General features: G+C 39.3%; 1 protein-coding gene across 19 annotated transcripts in view; it reads right to left on the bottom strand.

The window, feature by feature from the left end:
* Positions 1-23,025, bottom strand: part of RBFOX1 (RNA binding fox-1 homolog 1) — a 1,102,859-nt gene that overhangs the window by 557,302 nt on the left and 522,532 nt on the right. The window lies entirely within an intron of this gene.

Raw genomic sequence — 23,025 nt, forward strand, 5'->3', positions numbered from 1 at the left:
TGTGATACACTGTAAACTGGCCAAAAAAAAAAGAAGAAAAAACTGAGATTTCCCATGTACACTGAGGTCTTCTTGTCCCAAATATGGGCACAGTTTTCAGTGTATACAATTATATGTCTTTGTGTGCATGTTTCTCCTTTCCTGTTACTCCAGGAAAGAATATCAGAAAAGACCAGTAAGGCCCCTGCTTGAACATTTCCAAAAATATCATTATAATAAATATTTCTCATTTCCTCACATCATTTACTCTGCTTTGGCAAACCCACTTGATCCTCCAGGAAAGGGCCCTTAGCACTATCTACAACTAACGCGGGTTTAGCTAATTAATAGAGAAGTATGGCCTCATTGCACAATAACCCCTGACAAATGGATCATTATCAATAGTTAACGACCACTTTGATAACTAATTGCCCTGGGGCAAAAGCGTGGCCGGGGAGGGGAGAAACACTTTAGAAGGAAAAGGAAGAGCTATTAACAGCCATCAGGTTTGGCTTGGGAGGTGCTCCTGGCGTTGTAAATCCCCTGCGCGGCCGCTGCGAACGATTCCTGGAGAGAAGGGAGGGCCGGGCAGAAGTGGCTTTGCGAGGTGGGAATGCCTGGTGTGGAAAACAATTATCTGCCATTGGGAATGCACAGGCTTGGCCAATTAGGATGAAGAATGCAGCCCGTTCCGTTCGGAGCACTGGGGGGGTGTGATGGCTTTCCTGACACTCACGAAGAACAACCACATTCTGCACACTAAAGAGTCTGGAGGAGGAGCGAGACAAGCAAAACCTGCAGCGTGGAACTGATGAATACATTCGCTTAAGATCTTTTGCGAGCGGCCAAGAAAGCCCATTTTAATGGTCGATGTAGCCAGCACCCCACGCATGGATTTCAGCCGACCGTCCACTGAAAACCCTGCCAGGGATGCCGGGCACTCTGGTGACATCACTTGCTCCTAGTGGCAGAAAAGCGGCAATCAACACCCTGACCACAACCACAATCACAGGGGGCAGCAACGGGGCTGTAGGACTAAAGCTGGAATTCCAAACTTCACATTTGTGCAGCTCACCCAGGCAAGGTTGGTGCCTGCTGGAACTTCGCATCCCGAGAGCACCTCTGGGGTTCCTGAGAACCCCCGGATGCACATGAATTGTAGCCTGATTATCAAATAAAAGACTATGCTTAAAGCACGTTTTTTTCCTTTGAGTGGACACATCTGCATTCACCACATCTAATCATTACTGGTACACTCCTCGCCTCCCTTCACAGCCTCATTAAACAGACACCACAACTTTCAGTTTGCCCACCCAGAGCTTCTCTATTCCTTTCAAATGAAAGAGCAATTTTGAAGAATGCCAGAACTACTGATCTGCCTTTCTTTTGTGGGTTTTCAAATGTTCAAACACCCCAGCTTCAAAAAGTACAAAGTTTGCTGGTTTGATTATTCTGCACCACACTGAAAAAAAAAAAAAAAAAAGACAGCACCTTGAAGAAAGAATTGGCATATAAGAAAGGAAGAAAAAGAGATGGAATTTGCTTGTGTGGAAGGAGTATAAAGACTGCTAAGAAAAGGGATGAAAAGCACAGAAATAACAAGATGGGCAAGAAGAGACAGCAAGAGCTATGTTAGAGATGAACAATACAATTGTGAGAGAACTTTTAGGGGGTAATAAATACATTATACAATATAGGATCCTATATAAGATATAGGGTATTATATGTATTTGAATATTATTTCATATATATTAAAAAAAAAAAAAAGTAAAAATCTGTGAAAGCTGGCATTGCAACAAAATTAGGTTTGAGGTGTCCAGATTACATTTCATGCCCAGGGTCATTACTGAGTTGAGATCCTCATTATTCCATGAAAAGAAAAGCAATAAGAGAGTAACTCTACTGCTTTCTAGGTAGACAGCCACCAGGATGACAGCGTGCCTATAAATACCTGCAGGGAAATGAAGTGAAAGCAACTCAAAATGTCAGAGGTTTGAAACCACCTTCCAAGTCACCATCCCCTCCATCAGCTGTAAGTGGGTTCACGGGGTTCGAGTCTCACCCTTTTTGCAACAGGACATGAAAAGGGTCACAATAACTGATCATAGGTGTGGTCACCTCCAGAAGTGCAGCTTTTGTTTTCCTCGGGGAGTCACTCGTGCCTCCCAGAAGGGCGAGTCAGAGGAGGAAAAGGGATGCTGGAAAAATAATTAGTTCTTTAACTGCGGGGAGGGCACTGAGATCTAATTCCAGGGGGAGGAGGGAGAGGTCAGCAGCTGCACAAGGCCCACGGCCAGAGGGCAGAACACCCCATGTTCAAACCATCACATCAAGAGCTCTCGAGAGATTTTAACAGCAAGAGAAGCAGAAAACTTGTGGTAAAACCAGATAAAAATAAAAATCTCTCCTGAGCCCACACTATCCTTCCACGCCAATCCCAACTGAACACGCAATGCATCATCAAAGCAACTTTACAGCGACGGTACAGAATTTATGAGAGATGTCCTGTGTCTTATTAAACAGGAATTGAAAGCAACAGGGTAGAACAGAGGAGCACAATAACATTGTCTTCACATTTCTAACACTGACAAAATAGGTCTTGTTTTGGTTTTTTTTTAAACAAAAGGGTGGGGGAAAAGAGATAACATGAATGTAGATTAAGTAATGTTTACTCCTAAAGACCTGATAGATCAACAGTAGATAAAGTGATAAAGTTAATTACAGATCTCGGTGCTGTATAATTCACCTTCGTGAAATGTGAAACTCCTGTTTAGAAAAAAACTGCGAAAATAAAAACAACACCAAAACCACTTCTCCCTCTTTCTTCAAATAGGTTTTTCCTAGTTTTCCTTTTAGTTGACCCTGAAATAAATGAAAGTTGGTATATGTTGCAAAGGACTTTTCTAGACTTTTTGAGAAGGACTTGGAATAGGTGGAAATAGTATCTTATAGTATCAGTGTTTGTTCAGTCCTGAAAATTGGAGCACCTGGGAAATAGGGAATAGAAATTACCTGGGAAAAGAGATTATATATTAATATAATCAGGCATAATGGTGGAAAGCACATGGGCAAAGTCATCCACATTGGGAAAGAACTCAGAATTTTCAGTCTGATGTTAGAACCCTTATCTCTCAGATAGTGATGTCTTACCCAGTAACATCTAAATCCAGCCCAGAGCTTCCATCAGAAATTAAGGATACAATTTTGGAAAGATACTCAGTACTAATAATCAAGCCTTGAAGTGGCAAAATAATATAAGACATCTCAGTTCCATTTCTAGTGGCCAGTGAAATGCTGTAGCCTTGTAGTAAATGTTGCTAATTATTTATTCCTGTTTTTATTCATTCCTGGTTTTAATCAGCTCAATTTATCCGTCATACAGGAACTGGGATGGGAAGCTTTGCAGGTCTTGGAAAGGAAGATGCAACTGTTTAGCTGGGACCTGGCTGGTTAGATTTGTGTGGTTTGTATATCTAAAAGTAGAGATTTCAATAGATGTATCTCCTGATATAAACTGCTTTCTCAACAGTGAATTTTACAGAGGAATAACAAATATTATGATGAAAATATATCAGCTTTTGCCTTTCTCTTTGTTATGACACGAGTTCTGGCCAAAGTGTCACCCTGTCATTTCTGTCTATTCTATCTGTTTCTGTGTATCAAACCAGCGAATCAGAAATGATACTTCAACAGCAATATTGTACATCCAGGATTCCTGCTTACCTGGGTGTTTCAAAGGCATCAAATGTTCATCAGAACAGTGCCAAAAGAACAATAAGTACCTGCTGAGGCAGAATGGGAAGGGCCATGTCAAATATTTGAGTATCTGAACATTATGTTCAATTCCTTCTGAAACATAATTGCCTGGAAATTTTGAGAGAAGAGACAACTCACATACCTGGTGCTAGAGAGGAGAGGACAGAAAATAGAGTCATCCCCTGGAGCTGCACTGGCTCTTGTTTGACCCACACTGTGCCCCTGAATCCCCTGATATCAGACCCTGGTTTCCAACTCACCCCTCAGCTCCGCTGGGAAACTTCCTGCGAGTGACTGGTGTGGTTGTTCAACAGTGTCCCAGATCCTGTAGCTGGGTAACTGTCATTTACTGTATTTGTGTCTGTGTTCCAAGTCAGCCTTTCTTTTAAAATTTTGTTGCCCACTTTTTGTATCTTGATGCATAACTGACACTGAAAGCACTCCTGGAGATGTAAAACACCTCTCAAAAGTGCAACAGATTTCAAACCCTGGGAATTCTGTTGAGAATATACAACGTTCAAACCTCACCACAAAAACTATTCCTTCATGCAGAGCAGGTGATGTTTCAAGTCTCCAAAATTGCAAATTGAATGTTAGTATTAGAATTTAATTCTATTAACTCCAGGAGGTGACGGGAACATTGAGTGGAAGAGAAAGAAGGAGCTGTTTCCTCTGATGTTAAGTGCATGAGAGAGAATTAAGACATGCAGGAGCAGGACAAGTTAATTTAGAGCTCAGTCAAAGGGAAGGCACACAATGTGACTAAAAGAAGTTTAAGAGTAACTAACAGTAGGCAAACAGGAATTAGGATGTAAGAAGGAGAAATTAAAATATTCCTCATCTCAGAGACAGCTCTGCATCTGCTGCAGGTACTCAGCCAGCAAAGAGGGCAAAGCAGGACAGAGCATATTAGGGCAAAATAGCTGTAACATTACAAATATGAACCTCAAGTTTATGTATTACTTTGAGTATGTGGGATGGGTCAAGAGAAGTCCCATTCATGCTCAGTCTGGTCCTGCAGCTCTACCCCTGCCTGGAGAGCAACACATCTCCAGGAGAGCTGCCCTTCCTTCTCTGCCACTTACTGAGTGCCCAAGCTGAGTGTGAGCCCTGACTGCACCACTCTGCCATCCTCTTTTCTAGGACAATCTTTGCTGGATGCCAGTGGGAATCTGGTTTCAAGGAAACCTGTCAAAAAGGAGACTTTCAATTCCCACCCTGAAACACACACACCCCACTGCTAAACTTTGTAATGCTTCCAGATTCCACTTTTACTGAGAAAAAGTACTGTCCACAAACAACTACTTCAGCATTTATGATAATTTCACCATTTATGATAATTTCACCATTTATGATAATATCACAAAGAGAAGAGCAACAGAACCCATCTAAATTTCACCTCATTAATTTACTTTAGCTGCTTCTTAACTAGGAGAGTTTAAGAGTTCAAGACTGGGCAGAAAAAACAAGCAGTACCCAAAGGATCAATCTTCTCAATAAGAATTATCCTCCTGAGTACCTTTCTGCAGAGCTCACACTGGTGCTGTGTGGACCTGTGCTATGCTCTGGGCACCTCCATCTGTTTCCCTAGAAGACACCATGGTTTGACTTAAAACTCCCTTAAATGAAGCCACAGAGAAACAGGAGCTGAGAAGAGCACCAGGTCAGATACTTGTCCAAAACGTGGACAAAGGTCCCAGAGCAGATCTCATCATGATCAGTTCCTTGGAGAGAAGGGTCCCTGCCCTCCTCTGCTGGGGTGGGGAGGTTTGGTGGGCTTCAGGCTACCATGGTAACAAACAGAAACAGGCATTTTTCAGAGTGGAATTGAAATCATCATGATTCAAAATTCAACAAGTCTCTGCTGACTGCCAGGCACATCATAATCAGGCATCATTCTCATCTCTGCTCAGTTGCAGCAGCTCAAAATGCTGTGTGTTTCTTCACTGGCACTTGCCTTATGTCCTGGTTTAATTACTACTTTACCAATATTTTATACACTAAAAAGTAGTAATTTTACCATGCATGTCCCTTGATCAACATTATTTTGTGCTGAAAATTGGTCAATGATATTTACTCCTAATATCACATAAGAATATGATATAATAATATAACAATAATATAATATAATAAGAATTATTATATTATATTTTAAAACCTTCAATATTTTCTTCAGGCTTTGGTATCCACTGACAAAATTATCTAAGTCTATTTGTTTTTTTTTCCAGATGCAAACATTTCCTCAGTAATGGGCAAGGGAGATACATACATACAATTTGAAATTGTATTAACTGTACTACTAAAGAATAAATACAGGATGAATACAATTGATAAGGTATTGGGGTGTAAAGGTTGGTGAGTCTTATTTAAGAACTCTCATTCAGGTAATCTTTGTCTGGCAAAACTCCCAGATGTTCCTTGCCCCAAGAAAAAAACCAAACACCTCCCATCATCCAATGAGTGCCATCACTAGGAATGACCTTCCCATTCACTTCACAGCCATTTACATTAAACCCAAAATCTCTTTAGATAAGAGCTGCAATCACAAAGGTGAGATGTCACAAAGCCACCCACAAAAGCACAATCACTTAGGGAAGTGTGTCAGTGACACACAAAATGTAAAGTGCCCCCACATATCCGTGCCCACAACATTCCTTACACAGCTCTTCTGCTGCGTGGCTTTTACTGTTTTCCTTTCCAGCATCTTCACACCCTTCATGTTAATTCTAACATATTTGCACTGCTAAAAACTCCTCATTTGGTTTTCCCTGCCGTGCCTGCTGCTCTGTGTGACCTTGAGTGGGATGCCGTTGTCAGGAGCTGCCTCTCACCACGGGAGTTCTCCCTTTTTACACTGTCCGAGCCCAGGGTCTGTGATTTGGGAAAGCAGCACCTGAACAGCTGATGCAGCACTCGGTAATTTTCTCCAGCCACGGAGGTTTATGGTTTGTCCAAGCTCCAGCAGGAGCAGCAGTATTTCACACACACATAATACCCTTTTAAGAAGGTGCTTTTCAGAGTGCTTTGAAAACACTGGGCTTCACAACCCCCCAAAAGGTGACTAAGAAGGATACAGGTATTGCAGGACCTGCAGGAATTCAATAATGCACAGTGAAAACAATATATCCAGTTGGAATTACAGTGAGTCTCAAAGCTTAAAAAAAAAAAAAATCCCAAACAATAAAAAGCTAATTTTTTATTCCCCCCTCCCCCCCTACAGTGCTTCTCAACACCATGCTTGGAAAACTCACTGGTAATAATTGCAATCCTCGTGGGTCCAACACATGAGTCTCCATTTTCCTCACCAATGACAGCAGAGTATGACAAAACCCAACCAAGGTGTTCCCACCAGCTGCCTTCATAACTCAGTGGCAATACATACAACTCAGTCTTATCCCAGTGAAATTTCCAAATCAAAGGAAATATGTTAAGATTAATTAAACTGTCTGGAATTTTGCTGGACAATGCTGTAGCTTTTATCTGAATATACAAATCAAATTAAGCTGAAGTCTGCTTTGTGGTGGAACATGAACTAATCAGGTTTCTTGTACCAGAAATAGTTAACAGGATAGCAAGTACAACAGCAGTGTACATACAGCTGAGATGACTGAGCAAGCAGAGGTGAAAAATCATTTATTTCTGCTACAAGTGTTTATAATTCAGCAATAGATAAATCAGATTAAAAAAACAAACAAAAAAGTCCAACAAAAGCAATCAAAAAACCAAACCAAACAAAAAACCAAACCACAAAACAAACACACGCACCAAAAATAAACTAAAATAAAATAACAACAACAAAAAAAAACCCTCTCCAAAGCAATGACTGCTTTGCTGTGGGCTCAGCCATCTCCCCTGTGTTTACCCTGTCCCCACACTTGTCCTTCCATCCCAATGCCCAGCACTGGACACAGCAGGGGTAACACAGCTGTGTCAGATGATCCTCTCTCCAGGAATTACCATCTCTGGGTGATGGTAAAGTGGGAAAAAGTGCCCAAAGTACAAACATTAAAAACTCTTTAAAACATTAAAAAAAACCCCTCTTTAAACATTAAAAGCTACACTGAGAATGAGGAACAACAAATAAAAACATCGAACAGAACTTCCTTACAAGTTTTCCGTGTGTTTATGGCATTTTGTTTTTAAATAAGCATTCCAAGGGATGCAGGAGAGGCTCAGACAACAGACCTGAAACCAGTCCCAGCCTCCAGAATGTGGGACACCTACACTGTAAAATGAATTATACATCATTGCAAGTACAGGAGACAAATTAATTTGCACAGGTTATCTACCTTCCAGCAGCTCCACGGATTTTCATGGCCTGTGCAACACTTGAAAGGTTTGCTGCAGCCCACCTTCTCCCTGCTCTGCTTTATGCCAGATTATTCTGTTATATAGGTCAAATTCTTGTGCAGAAAAGACCCTTCTATATCTTTCTTGTGATATATAAGGCCAGAGATGTTCACTTTTTTAAGCTGTACCAACCCCATGACAATTATTTTAATTTTATGTAAAGGTTTTTAAATAGATCAGCTTAATAAATGATTATGAGGCACTTTGCTATTAAAAAATCCTCTTTCCACAGTGAACTGTGATTGATACCCATATTTAGGAAGTATCTGAAGCCTGTGCACCATTTCCTATGGTAGGCAAGGATGCCTATTTTTCAGGATCTGAGAAATGCATGAACAAATTTTACCTGCATTATGCCCACTAATGACATCAACCTTTCCTTAGAGACTAAATAATAGCCTACTGGATAATAAAAATACCTGCACATTAATGACTTTGCATGTGAGGTGTTAAAAAGTGTTAAGCATTTTTGTAGTGTGCCCTCAAATTGGGCACATGAGTGTGGACACGGACACAGTTGAAGGAAAAATGAGTTTCAGAGACACAGAGAACAGATGGCTTGGGTGAGAAAACAGAGGACAAAACCTAAAAATTAATTCTCATCATTAACTTTGTAATCCCCCCAATAATATAATAAACATTTAATTAATCTAACTAAAAAGATATTACTAAACAACTATGAAAATTAGAATATTTCTGGCCTTGAATCTGAGACAGTTGTTTTCTATTTTGTTTCCAATTCTGAATATTCTCCTATTTGTATCAGATTTGGTGATTAATAACGGACTTTACTGTTTCATAAAACTTTTAAAGACTGTCCAGCTTCAGGTTTATTCCATCTAAGGCTCACACTCATTTACGTGTTGCCAGATGTTTCCTCACTATGTAAGCTGTGAGCTCTCAGTTGTTTAGTTGAAGATTCTACTGAAATAAGTATTTCTGAAGGAGGAAAATATTAAATCTATTATGTATACTGGAAAAATGCTGCCTAGTCATCAGTTTTTCAAGAAATATAAGATGTATAGATGGCCTGCTTCCTCCTAATTTTGCATTTCCAGATGCTGCACATTTTCCACTTAATTGACAATTTGCTCCCATGCTTTAGTGTCTAGACTGAACTCTGAAATGTGAAGGTCAGATGCAGAAGTGCCAGTGTTTCTGCTGCAGGATTACAATTCTATGTGTAAAAAAAAGTAAAGCAACCTCTGATTAATAAAAAACTAAGAACTAAAGTTAAATGGGTATCACTTGGTGAAATCTTAAATATTTGGCTTCCAGATCGTTCCTTTAAGCTCTGACAGACACTTGGACATGTGAGGTTCATGTCAAATGCAGTGGAAGCCCAAAGAGTTTTTGGTTGTGCAAAGCTCCCTCAGTTCTATTTGAGAGGTTCTAAATAAATGAATAGACATGATATTGCCCAGGATAGACTGACATTGACTTCATTTTTTTCACTTGCAGCACTTTGAGCATGTAAATAAATATCAAAAATTAACAGTGTGGAAGAGGAGAACTGCAAAATTAACAGCACTGCTTTGTCTGCTGTACATTAAAGCCACAATAAGTTTACTAAGTTTGAGAAATTAAAATAATTTTTTTTCCTGTCCATCATGTTATTAATTTGGACAGATATTGAGAAGAGAACAGGATCATAAATGAACACAGATAACATAAAGACAAAGTGATACAGTAAGTCATCACAACCAGAAAATTCAAGATCTGAAACTGGTAGGCATATAAGGGAATATAAATTATGAGAGTGCTAAGCAATAAAAACATCTGTGAGTTGATAGGGAATGAAAATTTAAATTTGAAAACATTTCCTGGTCTGCTCAGCCATAACAATGTTCTTTTGTTTGTGTTCTTTGTAATTTAGCTGCTTGACAACTTCATTCAACCTTCAGCAGCAGGCAGAGGTATTGATTATCTCTGAACATCCTAATGACTGGAGACTGGGACACAAACCATAAAAGCAGAGTTTCTGGTTGCCAGTGAAATTATAGTTTGCCCTACAAGATTGCACAATAAATCAGAGAACAAATCAGCCAACATAGGGCTCTGGGGTCACCGAAGTGATGTTGACACATTACAATAATGAGAACTTGAAACACCTCGTGCCCTATTGATTTTTAAGCTGAATCATTGCCACTGCAGGAGATTACAAGAGTGTGTGCTGGAACCACGGCCCACGTGGGAGATGCTGATGAAAAATACAAACAACTGCACCAAAATAGTTCTCTACCTGTATCACACAATACTCTTCCCTTACCCCCTCAAGGTCTCAGACTCTAATTCAACCAACACTTAACTGCTTAACTATCTCACTTAAAAGAACTTTCTATTTTCTTCTTTATCTACATTAATTTTGAAGGTACATAATGTAGACTTGAAGTGACACTTCAAAACATCTCACAGAAGCTTCACATTAGAAAAGTCAGACTACAAGAAACGCTTCTTAATGTTCCAAGTAGCTTTTCTGTTTTCACTCAACAGCAAATTACTCTGTGATACAAAAATAACTCCAATAATCACCAACTTATTTTCAGTGTACGATGGAGAATACAATATGCAAATGCCAAAAGCCTTGCCACCAGCTAAAGAACAAAAATGCTTCTCTTTTTCTCCTTTTACTTCCACTTTATAGCACTGAGAACCAATAAACTGTCAGAAGGTGACCAGTGACACCAGATGATTACAGTCCTGTCACGACAAAAGGAGCAGTTATAATTTGCACTGCAGCCAATTACTTTAGGAACACATCGTTTTGCTTAAGGGGAGAAAATAATACCTCTATTATCACTTGCAGCCAGAAGATCTCATGCTCTGCCACTGAGGTGCAAGTAAAGAGAGAAACTATTTAACGAGTGCCCCCACAGTAAATAAACTTTGAAAGTCTGGTTGTTTGGTTTGTTTTTTTTTTTTTATTCTTGGCAATAAGAACTTTCTAAGTACCACAGTGGTGTTCTTAATGAAGCATAACTGTTTGTCAACTGTCGAGACAGAAAAAAGGGATAACTTGGAAGTAAGAGAAAGGAGAACTGTGAAGAACTAGGTAACCTATGGCAAAGAGAAGAAACTTTTACCTCTTGATGCACTTTCCAGTGGAAGGGATTAGATAGTTAAATATATCCTAAGGATTAGCTCCTGTTGGGCTCCTCAGAGATATGTTTTTAATCAGCAGCTCTGCACTTGGCATTTAGTCCTTTAGGGAGGGGGAAATTTTCAAATTATTTCTCTTCTTCCATCTGAAATTCAGTGCCATCAGCAAGACTCCAAAGAAAGAGAGGACAGAAGGGCAAGGAATCTCAGTTTAGGATAGAGGCCCAGCCTCGTAAGCTCCTCACAATTTTTAAGGTGCTTATCCTCAACCCATCCCTCAGAGAGGTGATTCCTGACCATACTGACAAGAGGGAAGTAGCAGCAACAGTCAGGTATTTAAGGGAATACAGGGACCTGTGTTTGTGCAGATGTGTCAGGATGCAGTTCTGAACACACACATCCCCCCAATCTCTCTGTCACCACCAGACATCTGCAGTTATTTGTTCTTGCCTTCCCTCTCCCCTTTTCCCAGCAGAGGTACCTCAATTCTTCTTTCTGTCCGAGCCCAAACTGCTGCTACTTCATCTCATACCTAAGCCTGGGAATTCCACTTAAACCAGTCCATCCTCTCCCTGATCTTCCCTCAGAGACATCCTCAAACAAATGAGAAACATCAACTGTGCACAGTGCCACAAACCAGCAGCTAAAATCATTAACAGGGGAAAACCACTGCCCAGCAGGATCTCCCGTGCAATCGTTGGGGGCCTACGGGCAATTTTAATTACCAACACACAATCTGCAGTACAGGACAAGCTGCCTGCCACGAACCCAGTCTTTTCTAGGAGGAAAATTTAATCTCTCTCCCCTAACAGTGCGATAGGTTTTTGACAGTTGGCAAATCCCACTAACAGGAAATCAAATTAAGAAGATGCTCGGTCGGACAGAAAAAGAACAAACAGCAGTAAGTACAACAACAAACATCCCTGTCTGGAAGACGACAGGTAGGACTTTATAAGACTTTAAGAAGAGAGAATGCACATAGATATGGGCAGGAGGAAGCCCAAATTAATCACCAATTTGGCTGCTGGTCCAGCTCCCAGCTGAGCTGCTATGGGTCAACCCTCGCTCTAAGGACACTATGACAACAAAGAGAAGCAAATGCCACTCAGATTATTGATATAATCTGTTAGGACTGTGCATGTTTCTCATATTTTATTGATTGTTTTACGTTCTAGCAGATGAAACATTCTATTCAACATTCTCCTTGTAGTTCTGTAACTTCTACAGAATCAGTATCAGTAAATGTAACAAATCCCTCAGTTCATTTTGCCAATGTCAGTCTTAATTAACGGCATGGTAGAATTCATTAGACAATAATTTTCAGCATTAGAATACAATCATATCACCACTTACCATTTTTCATCAAAATAAAAGTCAAATAAGAGGGAATAATCTACTGAGCAAGAAAAGCCAACTCCTTAATGATAAAAAAATAGCTTTAGAAATTTTTACCATGTTGGTAGCATATAAATATGTGGACAATTAAAATGGCTGTAAATGCATTATTAATATTCATATTCTGGAAGAAATACAATGGAAAAGAGTCTGTATTTTGACACAGAAACTTTGTCACACAAAAAAATCCTGCCATTTTCCTCTGTTATTAGCAATAAGAGAAAGTATCAGCACATCAGAAATACTTTGTAAACCTTATTTACTACAAGTCAAGACCCCTTGGCTGAGTAGAACAATTACTGGCATGTTATACCCTACCAGGAACGTCTCTTGTCATTTGCAATAATTTGCCTGTTTCAGCTGCACAAAGTCTACTCAGCGTGCATGAAAACTGTAGAAGAGGATGCAAGAGAACATCAGTGGTGATGACAGAAGGTTGAACCAGTTAAAAGACCCCAAAACTCTCCTATGAAACCCAGAGAAATAACATTAAGGTTGTTTATTTTTTAAAGGAAACACAGGAGATTAAAAAAAAAAACAAACAAACAAACAAAAAACCACAGATGGGACAGAGAACTAGAAAATTCTGTTCTCAGAAGAAAGGACACGGGAATGTGCAATGAAAATTAATACAAAAGCAGAAGGACATCTCTCCTGCCACAAATTCTACCTGTCAGGATCTTTTTTTAAGCACAACAGGGATCCATAACTGGAAGACTCATTGTCAAATGTGTTGCCAAAGGAAATATACTCAAGGAAACTTAAGGACTGTTGGAAGTGGAACTAAATCTCTATACCCTGATGACTAAAACCTGTTGCCTTGAGGATCAAACTCATCTCTTCAACATTAAACATCAAGATAAAGAGGAGTAACAGCAGACACGATTCTGGGACAGCTCCACACACCTCCTTCACCTGAGGTACCCGATTCCCAGTGCCCTGCTCTGCCAAAGCTAAACCAACATGAAATAAGTTCAAGTCTGTATTTTTCTCTACCTGGTTCTCTCTCTTCAGGTAGAGGATAACACCAAAGCTGTTTATTTTTGATTGTTTTGTTAAAATTGAAGGGTTTTTTTAAACGAATTCTCTTCTAAGTAGCGAAGCAGAGCTGGGATTTTCCTCTCAGCCACACGATGTCACTGTTGCTGAGTAAACATTTGAAACTTGCACATTTATCGGGACTCAAATAAAAGCTCAGACATTTTGCTCCTTTAAGGCCGCCACGGGACAACTTAACACAGCTGAAAGATGCCACAGTGCAATCCATTCGGAACTTTCAGACTGCTTAACTACAAATTAAAGGATGTGGATGTTACCAGTTAATGCTCAATGACAGCCGTGTCAACATTAACTGCTGTTTGTTACCTCGCAGTGATGTCACCAATATAATTGTGTATTCCCACCTCTGCATCCCACTGGCTTAATTTTCTGAAGGCTGATGGATATTAATTCATGCTGTGTTTATAAATCCCATTATTAGAGTAAAACCTAAAACTGTCATCCAAAGGCAATCAGTCTCCCCTTTCCCACATCACTGCCAGTTCAAACGGAGGAATTGGCCCACCAAGCTGTGTCCTGCTCAGACAACGGGATTTCATACCCGAATGGGGGAGGGAATTCTGCCATAACCTGCTTCCTAACCCTTCAGCACACATCTTTTTTGGAGCTCTCGTTTTAAAACATAAAAACACACTCCCTAGAAAAATCACAGCGCTGCAAAGGCACCATCTAATTCAATCCTTGCTCCCAGTCACCCAAACCTGGAGAGAGAATGGAGACCTGAAGATAACAGGATCACCGTAAAATATATCCTTTGTACCTTGTAACTAAAAAATCCAACTGTATGGATTCTTTAGAACGAGATTTTTCTTGTTGCAATACCACTGACAAAAGATTCAAAGTAACTTTTCTTGAACACTTGCTTTCTTTTTGATGTCTGGGTACCGTTTTTCCCCCTGTAATCTCTTTGTATCTCTCACTAGCCCACACTGTGCCCCACATTTGGGGTATGACAGGTTAAAAGTCACACTATGTCACCTTCTGACTTCAAACACTGTAATGTGATTCATTCCTCTGTGCAGCCACGAATAAAAATCTATCCCAAATGGGGGATGGGGAGAAGGTACTAGGAAAGTTCAGCTCCTGTGGGTGTTTGAGGCTGTTTAATTTGCACCAAAAAGCCCAGCAGATGTATGAAACACCACCTAAGGTCTAACATATACATTGACGGATCCAGATATAGGCTTAAAACCATAAGAAACGAGAGCAGAAACGTGAAAAACTACAAAAGGTGGATGCAAACAGAATTTTCCTCAGTATTTCTGTCTCCCTCACCATCTGTATCGACAGACTTTTATTTTTTTTGCACTTCTACACAAAAAGAAATTAGAAAAGAAATGGTAATTGTAAATATTGAAGATGATGGCCATGTTTTTTTTTTTTCAAATCCCTGGCCCACTTGTTACAAGATACTGCTGTGCATCTTGTGTCTCTCTTGTTAACATTTCGTGCAGCACTTCCACAAACATACGTTTGTTCTCGTTGTCAACACTTTGTTCTGTCACTGCACAGATGGCTTCACACTGAAGCATATGAAAATATTAAATTCTTAAGAAACCTGTTGAAGTTTGCAATGCCTGTAAGCAATGAGTATCTTGGCAGCTATTTCTTTAATACAGATATTACTGAATGCTATTTAGCGCTTCCTCATCAGTTTCCCATTTGCTGCAGAGTTTTCTTCGAACTTCATTAAATAGAAGCATCATTTCATTCATAGTAATAGAATTTCTAAGCAGAATATTACATTTTGCTATTTGTCTATGCAGAGTTTAAAAACTAGTTAGAAAAATTATGGTTAGACACAATAGGGGTTTGTGGTTGCAACAAGAAGGAGTTGGGAGGACACCAGGACTTTGTTCCCAACTGTTCCTCCTCCGCTTTTAAATTCAGCAATTGGTGGAGTTTTATCTTCCAAGATTTGATTCCAGGTTCCTCTAACACAATCTTCTGTCCTATGCCAAACTAGATGTTGGCTCTAGAATCTATATTTAAAATAAATAAATTAACTAAAAATTGAGAAAAGAGAGTGTCCAGCATGATCATTCTCACAACATTTACACTAAATCAAGCAACTTCAGTCTCAGTTAGCAAATTAAAATTCCTGAGATAAGAACATGTGCATTGATTATGTTAGGAACATATCCTTTTAATTGCTTAGTATTTCCCTTATTGAAAGGATTACTCAGAACTTCCATAAATACAGAGCCAGAATGTTCTCAGAGCTAAGTGGGGAACTCCACATGAGGTTCACCTGCACTGACAGTGTTAGAGATGAGACACCTGGGAGGGGAGCTGGGAGCAGGGATTCAAGAGGGGCACACCCCTGATTGCACTACTCCTCCAAAAATAAAACTGGCCCAAAGGAAGAGCCAAGATTTTATCAGAAACTGCAAAATTCCAGTATTTTCCAAGCTCTGCTCTGAGGGAACAACATTGATTCAGTGCCCCTCCTCACAGACACGGAACAACAGCAAGGGCAGATCCTGAACTTGGGTTAAAAAATAATAAATTCTTGGTAAACACATAAGTGAAATCCACCTGCTGAATGGGATTTAGGTTTGGTTTTGAGAAAGATTTGCTGCTTTAGGAAAAGGAAAATGCAGAAATGAGCACAAGTGCTGTCAGGCAGAAATGAATTCTATAGAACATCTTCACGCACAAGGACACACAGCTGCATTTTTCTGGCATTTGCTTTCCAAACCTTTCCTAACAGCCTCCAGTGATAGAAATCCCATAATCTTCCTAACTCATCTAATTAAATATTAAGTATTCTTACTATCAGGAAGCCTTTCTAATGCCTAATCTAAATCTTCCTTTGTGTAATTGAAGCCCACAGCTTCACATCCTACTCACTACAGACGTGGAGAAGAACACATCAAAGCTCTTACATCCAATGACATGTTAGGATTTGTTTCTTTAAGCAGAAATGCAGTTTACTGTCTGCAGCATTGAAAAATCAAATGAAACATCTGTTACTAACTCAAGTTAGACCCAAGCACTTATGCAGTTCTACAACATGCAGGAAGATGCAAAGGAGATTTCTCAGTGGGGTTAAAGAAGGACAATTCCTTTTACACTGCCAAAATGAAACATGGCAATGATGTCTCTTCTTTTCCTCCATGTTTCCAGTTTTCTTAAAACATGGATAAAATTTGTTAATTTGTTAAAATAACTACAAAGGTCTGACAGTTACCTAACCCTTCTCCCCATCTCCAGTGAAATAACTGCCTGAAAAAAACTGCTTGGATGCAGTTAGATTTTTACAGTGTTTGTGCTTCACAGACATAAAGATTTGGGGGAATAAATGTATACATCCTGCATGCCATTTTTAAAGATAATTCCCCTTAAGAATCTCAGCTTCTTCATCCATCTTTGTCTCCTCTTATCTTAATGGGCACAATGCCCTTGGCTCCTCTGTAGTGCTAAAACTCCCAGAAAATAAGAACAGCCCAATCCACCTCCCATCTACAAAGGCACAAGATAATCTACCTGAGTCATGCATTCAAGTGTATGATTAAAATTTGCATCCTCTGCTTTTCTGATTCTACTCCATAGCCAAAGTCAAGCTGTGCACCAGCCAATGACTCACACATTGTTATTTTACAATATTAGTCATTTAGCTGTTAATTACCAAAACAGGGTTTACTACAAATGGCTGGAATAGATTTGCATCCTTTTCCATAGATAGAAATATATTTCAGAAGTGCAGGAGCATTTTCCACTTTATCCCTGTTGTGCTTTACCCTTTTCTGAGAACTGCAATAACCCCCTGCTCAGCAGATCCTCCCAGCTGATAACACGGGATGAGACAGGCTGGAAGGAGGTTATCCAAGAACAGTCCTTCAGATCTTCTTGGATACACCCCCTCAAAGTGGGGAGGTGCTAAACTGGTCAAGCAGAGTACGATGCATCAGCTCTCCCGTCAAAAGACTTGTCTTCTAAATCCCTGTCTTGCATTTCTTCTCTCCCCACGCTTGCCCTGTGAGGTTGTGCTGACAGGATAAACGTATGTAGTCATAACTCAGAGAAATGATGGGAACCAAGAGCAGGTGTTTAATTTTAATCTTTTTATGACACCGATGCTCACACACACATATCTACACACTTGTGTACATTTAGGAACATCATAGGTTCGGAATAAAACTTTCTAGCTGACTTTGGCAAAATAATAAACCTCACAACCTCTGTCTCAAAGAAGTCCAATAGGCAGCTTAGAGATCTCAAGTCAGCTATTAGAGCCACAGCCTCAAAGGTCTAACTATGTCTTACAATAATCATTGCACAATCCTGGTTGTATTATAAATCATGGTCAATATTTGGCTTCTGATCACTAGTTAAACTACCTGAATTCAGTGTTTTTATTCAAATGGAAAAATGTTCCAAAAGCATTTCTTAGATTAAAAATAAAGATTCCCAATCCCAAGAACTAAAAAGGTTGAGCCAAAATACCAGAAATTAAATTGCGTGGGACAGAAACCTGGGGAATCTCTGTCATAGAAAACTGGTGCAGGGAGCAGAGGAGCCTTTTTTTCTTCAGGTCCCCTGAGAACATGAAACACTAAGGTCATCTGCAGCATGGCAGATTTCCATTTGTCTAGCAAAAAGGCATTTTTCAAGATGGTAAAGACTTGTAAGCAGTGGAAAAGGTAGTGCAGGGAGTTGTTTTCAAAGATTAACAGGATGTTTGTCATTAATGACACGTGTAAAGATGCTCCTTTCGGGGAGCAGAGCAGGGCTCAGCCACATGAAGAGTGGTCCTCTGCACCACTGTTCTCCTGTGGTCACCACATACCTCATTTCAACACCAGGATGGAACTGTGTTTTGTGCTTGCTCAGCTCTGTGTAGGCAAAAATGAATGAAAGGAGAACCACCAAACTACTGCCTCCCCTCTCCAGAATGCCTTGCCCAGGTCTGAAACACAGTAACTCACTGGAAGGAACACTAACATACAAACCTGCCTCATGTGGTGCTGCCTCAACTGGCAAGGAGGAAAACCAGGAGATCATCTCACTCACCTTATCAATAAATACTTATTTTTAAACTAAATTTTAAAAAAAAGTCTTCAAATGAAAACATTAGACTATATTCATTTTCATTATAGTCTTGCAAAATACTCTGACAAAGCAGATATGGTTTGGGATTCCTCTGTGTCACAGCCAAACATCAAACTTTCCCTGGTGACAGCAGATGGATTCTTCTGCCAAATGAACCTCTTTCTCTTCATTGATCTCACACATTGGAAGTCAGAGGCCAGAGGTGAATTGCCATCCCAGGATTACTCCCCAGGGCCACGTGCTGGCAGAAAGGCAGAGTCATTTCAAACAGGTGCTCACTTGATGCCAAGATGAAAACATAAAAGTCACATAAACCAGTACAGAAGGAAAGAGCCAAGATGCTCCATCAGGGCTTCATCTAAATGTCATGTTCTTGGAAGACTCGCTCCACTGGGCCAGCAGTTCTTCAAAGATACTGAGCCTCAGCTTAAACGGCATTATTCCTGAAATGACTCCTGTTAAGAGCATCAGGTAACAGTGCAAGTTCTCAGCAGCAGGAAATCAGTCTCCAGATCAGCAGCAGGGATGTGCCACGTGTGCCTCTCACTTGCCTTTCTTACAGCTAAAGCAGCCACTAGATTGAGATTAATTAGTAGTGAGAAACAAGTTCTCACATATTTACAATTTGTTTACCCAGAAAAATGACCAAACCTTGCTCTTGGATTACTATTAATGGACCACACCATTACTATTATTCATGTAATCAGAAAGTCCAACTTTAACAAAGAAAACTTTTATGTTAAAATAACCATAAGCACCAGAGAGCACCACAGCACAAACAGAGGGAACAATTTCCATTTGCAGAGGATGGGAATTAGAATTTTACATCAGGCTTCAAGACATGAGTGGTAAATGGACAATCTTTGCTAAAACTCTGTTCCACTTCAGGTTGGTCCATCAGTCTTTAGTGCCTTGACTTTCATCTAGTTACCTCCCTCCCCTTTTCTACCCAGCTAAATTTGCAATAATTAATTACTACCCAGGAAATCTGCTTAAAATTTCTGAGCATCAAATCCATAAAAACAAAAGGGGAAAAAAAAGTGCTTGGATTTCTAATAATTATTGGCAAAATCTTTAACATATATTTAATACTGATCAAAAGAGATTTACTCATTCCCAAATATTCAACCAGTCTGTTTTTGATTATCTCTACCAAAATGCAGGTACATAATGTGTAGCTGCCAAACTCTAGGTATCCTAAACTGAATAAAATAACAGTGTTTGCTTCTCCTGAGAGATAGATAAAAACTCTAGGTGTAAATTTAAAGCAAGAGGATTTTCAAGAGTTTCTGAGGTTTGGAGGTATACCTTGTTTTTGGGAACACCTGACAAAAAAGAACATTTTGAAGTTTTTATATCTCAAAAAAAAAAAAATTAAAAATACAGGAAGGATGTTAAGTCAAGGCAGTAAAACTGGGCTTTTTGTCATGTTTAATTGCTTGAATTCATAACCCAGTTTTGCTGAATCTGGATGTTCCTGCTGACTCAAGCAGGTTCTCCATTTTAATACTCTAGAAAAAGTTTTGTGTCTCCACGTTTGTGAAAGGCACCTAATAAGCCCCTGTGATAGGACTGCATTTTCTGAAATATTCCTGACCATCAGTGAAATTTCGCTTTGCAGAAGCCTTATTGCAGTGCATGAAATCTGTAATTAACTACAGAACAAAAGATAAAATAGTCTCTGATTGCAACCTGGTGGAGGAAGTCACACTGTGCTTCAATTTCAAAGACAATGGAGGGAAATCACAGCCTCTGCAATTGAACGTGGTGAAATGAAATGAAATGAAATGAAATGAAATGAAATGCACCAGGGGCACGATGGAGACAAACACAAAGCAGAAATGTTGACACTCACTTCCAATTCCCCAAAGCAAACACCCTCTCACACTGTCCAAACTGAAACCCAAGCAAAGTAAAAGCAATAAGTCTGCAAAGCCACTGAAGACAACTTTGCTACGTTCCTTAACATCTCCTCTTGGTACCTTAGAAATAAAATATGAAGGAAAAAAGACTTATTCCTAAAGGCAGAGAACTCCACGACTGCCAAGATAAATTTAGAAGGAAATTTCACCAGAAGAGAGTTTGGCACTCACACATTTCTTTCTTTTCACCAATCTGTCTGGTACCTCACCCAAAGGCAACTCCCCAGAATGTGAAATTTAGAGGAAACACGTTTATGATGCACCTTTTTAAAGAATAAGCCTCAACTTTTCTCCCCTCTGGTGACTCTGTACTTATGGTACCTTCCTGTGTTCAAAAATGCCTCCCTGTGCAAAGCCATCAGCTGCAGATCAGAACCCGCTATGTCATCAGAGTTTATGAGAACTCTTCCTTTGTAACACATTCCAAACCAAAATTAAAGACAGACGCTTTTTAAAGTTTATTTTCGGCCTATTTATGGCAGAATAATCGTTTCGAAAAGTAAAAGTTGTTCCCCTATAAAGTTAACCCATTTCAAAATGTACATTTCAAAAGTTATGCTCAGTTCTCAGGAGATGCTGTAAATTATGTGCCAGTCTTTAAATATATATTAAAAAACCCCAAACCAATAAAAAAATCTGAAATAATCAAGGTCCTCTGTAGTCTTTGTTCCCACCTCCAAATTCTAGGAGGTTACTTTATTGTGACATAATCATTCCAAGAAAAACTCCCAAATCCCCATCACTGAAGTCAACTAAAAGCTTGACTTCAGCAGTCTTGAGATTTTAACTAAGGAGTTAAAAATAACTCCTTTTTAGCACATTACTTACTTAAACTACAATATGAAGTAAAACTTAGACAAGATACTTTCTACAGTTAAAATTCCCTATACATTTTTCCCCTGGTTTAGTCTTCATGCTACTCCTTCACAATTACTGTCACAACAACTTAAAAGCATGAGTTAACCACATTTCTCTCCTTTCCCCTATTTAATTTGATGCTTCATTTACCATATCTAACACATTTATCTTAATAGAATTTACTAACATTTAATAACAATACTTTTCATTACAACAGAGAAAGTCCAAACTTCTGATACTGTATTTTATAGAATTTTTCTAGACCTTTTCTAGCATTGAGAATACCACAAGGTTGATCACTTGAAAAAGCAATGTATTCCTTGTTCCTGGAAAAGTTTTCTGGTTTATGAGCAAACTCAGACCCTACAAGAAAATTTTATAAAACAACTAAATTTGAACAATTCCATGATAATGATACCACTGAAGTAACTGCTTTGAAGTCAGAAAGATTGAACATAACACCTTGCCACATAATAATAATGAAGTTGCTTCATCCATCTGTTGTTAAGTTATTCTGATTTCAAACATTTATCATGTAGGGAAGAACACAAAGCTCAATCTTTCTAAAACTGTGCTTGGAAAGGGGTATAATGAGCTGTACTTACACTCAGTGAGGTATCAGGGTATTGGATGTTGGGAGGCACTGATTAAATACAACTTCCTGCCCACATCTCACAGAGAAGGCAGTGGGAATATGAGCTATTGAATGTTTACAGCATCTAAAACACCGAGAAACGTGCTGCTCTGGGAAGAAAAACTCTGAAATGGATAATCAAACCCCTATAGATCCGTGAGATTTAAAGGAAGCAAAGCTGCTAACTGCCAGACATTACACACACTCAAGGGAAGCACCTGGAAAGGATAAAACCAGAAAGTCCACCTTTTTTCCATGAAACGATTGCAATTTAAAAACAATGATTACACACAGCACCACTACTCTTGCTGTAGACAAGGGAATGCTGTTCACTTAATTGCAGTTTTACTCACTTTTGAGAAGTCAGCCTCATTTGCATGTCCAAACAACAACAACGTAAACATCACACGCCTAAGAAATAAATCTGCAAATTATGGTCAGAATATCAAGGCATTCGAACTTAATACATGTCCATTGCTCCATTTTAGAAATACATATGAAACCAATGTACTGTATGTAAACTAATTATTCTAAGCATTTCATAAGCAAAAATAGTTGCGAACTTTCTGTTCAACACTTATACAAACCTTAATTACTCGTGTATCAAGACCAAATTCCTCATAACTACAGAAGTGACAAAAACAAAGACTGGTTTGGATCTCACTAAATGCCTGAATATCCATCAAAATAAAATACCTGGAGTGGAATTTGATGTACAGTCCTGGAAGCAATGTGATTTTATGGTGCCTGAACTGCGGAGCCCAGCATTCCACTACTGGGTTGTGCCAGAGTCTCCTCCATGTGACAGCAAGTCTTTCAAAAATATTATACCCCTATTAAGAGTCTGGAAGAAATTCCTTTTTTAAAAGCTACTGAAACTCACCTTCCCCACTCCCCTCAACATTTCTTCAACACTTT

The sequence above is a fragment of the Myiozetetes cayanensis genome, unplaced genomic scaffold (genome assembly GCF_022539395.1).
Source record: "Myiozetetes cayanensis isolate MyiCay16 unplaced genomic scaffold, myiCay2020 scf20-37, whole genome shotgun sequence".
In the NCBI taxonomy this organism is placed as follows: domain Eukaryota; kingdom Metazoa; phylum Chordata; class Aves; order Passeriformes; family Tyrannidae; genus Myiozetetes; species Myiozetetes cayanensis.